The sequence below is a fragment of the Morus notabilis genome, unplaced genomic scaffold (genome assembly GCF_000414095.1).
Source record: "Morus notabilis unplaced genomic scaffold, ASM41409v2 Scaffold322, whole genome shotgun sequence".
Classification (NCBI taxonomy): domain Eukaryota; kingdom Viridiplantae; phylum Streptophyta; class Magnoliopsida; order Rosales; family Moraceae; genus Morus; species Morus notabilis.
The window spans coordinates 202,804-206,064 of record NW_010359499.1 but is presented as its reverse complement, the minus strand read 5'-3'; positions in this window follow the sequence as shown (position 1 = coordinate 206,064).

Here is a 3,261-nt window from a genome sequence, read left to right as displayed (position 1 = left end):
TAATGATTATTTACATGTTCATGTATGTACGATACTGTATGTCATGTGGGGTGGAGCCCTGTGTGTTGTCAGAGGCTCGGGATTCTGTAATTTATTTATATTTTAATTCAGTCGACTGAGGCTCGGATGGGGATCTGCTTATTTAATCCCTAATCGAGCTCCCAGTCACCCACCCCGTTGGGGGGGGGGGGGTGCGTGACAGGACAGGCCAACGATGCACATTTGATAAAGCCTGCTTTTGATTTTAAAGTTGACACCGTTGATTCCAAGCATTGGTTTCAAACTTTATGGACTCCAAAGTGTTGGCTAAGTGACTTGGTAAAGTTCTTCTATTTTTTTTCTTTTTAAATTTTATGCAAGGTTTTTTTTTGTGGAACAAATCTGATAACTTTTTGTTTTGTTTTGATAGCATATTGATGTAGCCACATATTACTTGCGAAAAAAGATGGTGTGCTACACAAACAGGCCTTACATTAGGTGCATGGTTTTGGACTCACATTTTTTCATGAGGATTAATGGCTTATGGTGCTCTAAAAACAAAAAGGATTTTGATTGGCCCACTTTTGATTTCTCTTCACATTCTGCTCTTCAAGATTATATGTTGGGAGATTATTTATTTTGTAGCTTGCCTTTTTGTGAAGTGGACATTCTTCTTGTACCTATTTTTCTTGAGCGTAGGGAGCATTGGATTTTGGGTTATGTAGAGTTTAAAGATCATTGTATTAGGATATATGATTCTCTTTCTTCAAAGAGGGTAGAGAAGCAAGTTCGTGCTTCTGTGGAATCTTTGACAGTCATTCTCCCCCACTTGCTTGAATCTGTTGGCTACTTTGATTCTCATACACAAAAGTATTTGAGATCATATTTGACAATTGTCAAAGACAAGAGAACGAGTTAGTTTTTTTTTATCTCTTTAAATGTTTTTTTGCTTTCCCTTTACTTCATTCATTTTTGCATTTATATTTGTTGTTTCTAATTGTTAGATTTTTGGTGGTTGTTTTTTGTAGTGGTGATTGTGGAATATTTATGCTTAAGATGGCTGAGATCTTAATGGAAGCCGAATCTGATGATTGTTTGAGAAAGCAAAGGGCTGGAACATTATTCCGCAAGAAGATTGCAGTTGAGTTGTTCAACCATGCCTTGCGGAAGCAGGAATTGGGATATGAGAGTGATGATAACAAGGGTCAAAATGCCCCAAAAATGCATTTCATGACGCCAATAGATGCCATTGAGTTTGACTTGGATGATTATATCGATTAACTTGACTTGTTGGTTTACAGATTCTTCTATATTTCTAGTTTTGGTACAAATTATATTGTTTATTAGTTTTTAATTTTAGTAAGTAAACAAGTTTCAAGTTATTTTGCATATTTTATGTGTAATGCTCGTCCATAACTTGTCTGGTTATGAACCATAACTTGACAAATTATTATCCATAAGTCACAGTTTTTGTCCATAACTTGTCTGGTTGTGAACCATAACTTGACAAGTCATTGTCCTTTTTCACAGTTATTGTAAATAATTCACAGTTTTGTCCATAACTTGTTTGGTTATGAACCATAACTTGGCAACTTATTGTCCATAACTCAGTTTTTGTCCATAATTCACAGTTTTTGTCCATAACTCACAGTTATTGTCCATAACTTGTCTGGTTATGAACCATAACTTGACAAGTTATTGTCCATAATTCACAGTTTTTGTCCATAACTCACAGTTATTGTCCATAACTTGACAAGTTATTGTCCATAATTCACAATTTTTGTCCATAATTCACAATTTTTGTCCAAAACTCACAGTTATTGTCCAAAACTCACAGTTATTGTCCATAACTTGTCTGGTTATGAACCATAACTTGACAAGTTATTGTCCATAATTCACAGTTTTTGTCCATAATTCTCAACTTTTGTCCAAAACTCACAGTTTTTGACCATAACTTGTCTGGTTATGAACCATAACTTGATAAGTTATTGTCCATAACTCACAGTTATTGTCCATAACTCACAGTTTTTGTCCATAACTTGTCTAGTTATGAATCATAACTTGACAAGTTATTGTCCATAACTCACAGTTATTGTCCATAACTCACAGTTTTCGTTCATAACTTGTCTGGTTATGAACCATAACTGGACAAGTTATTGTCCATAAGTTAGTTTTTGTCCATAACTCACAGTTTTTGTCCATAACTTATCTGGTTATGAACCATAACTTGACAAGTTATTGTCCATAATTCACAGTTTTTTTCCATAACTCACAGTTTTTGTCCATAACTCATAGTTTTTGTCCATAACTTGTCCAGTTATGAACCATAACTTGACAAGTTATTGTCCATAATTCACATTTTTTGTCCATAACTTGACAAGTTATTGTCCATAACTCACAGTTTTTATTCATAACTTGCATGGTTATAAACCATAACTTGACAAGTTATTGTCCATAATTCACAATTATTGTCCATAACGCACAGTTTTTATCCAAAACTCACAGTTATTGTCCATAACTCACAGTTTTTGTCCATAACTTGTCTGGTTATGAACTATAACTTGACAAGTTATTGTCCAGAATTCACATTTTTTGTCCATAATGACAAGTTATTGTCCACAAGTCACAGTTTTTATTTGTTTGGTTATGAACCATAACTTGACAAGTTATTGTCCATAATTCACAATTTTTGTCCATAACTTATGCGGTTATACACCATAACTTGACTGTTTATAGTCCATAATTGACAATTTTTTCATAACTTGTCCTGATATGGACCATAATTTAACGAGTTATGGTACACATTTGATATATTTTTACATAACTTGTCCAGTTATGCAGCATAACTTCATAGGTTATTACCATAATTTAATGATAACCTGATAGTGTTCCTGCACTTGAAATTTTCAGTTCCAATAATGACACAAGTCAAAAGGTTATGATCATAACTTGATCATCATTACCTGACCATAACTTTGATAGTGCTCGTGCAATTGTAATTTTCAGATTCAAGAGCATGAAATTGATAAATCCTGGGTTTACATTCTTTTTCATTCAAGTGTCAATCTCAAACATAAGCTAAAAGTCTTGTCAATGAACATTAACATTTAAAAGATTGTAAGAAGTAGTGTAAATATCAAGTCATCATTTAAAATATAAGACTAGTTTTTGAAAACAGTAGTTATATCATCCAAAAGATTGTATTCTAATATCATCTCATTTTTACGAGTCTGGGTTGTTAGAACTTTGAGACAAGAGGATGAATGAAGGAATGCCACGCTC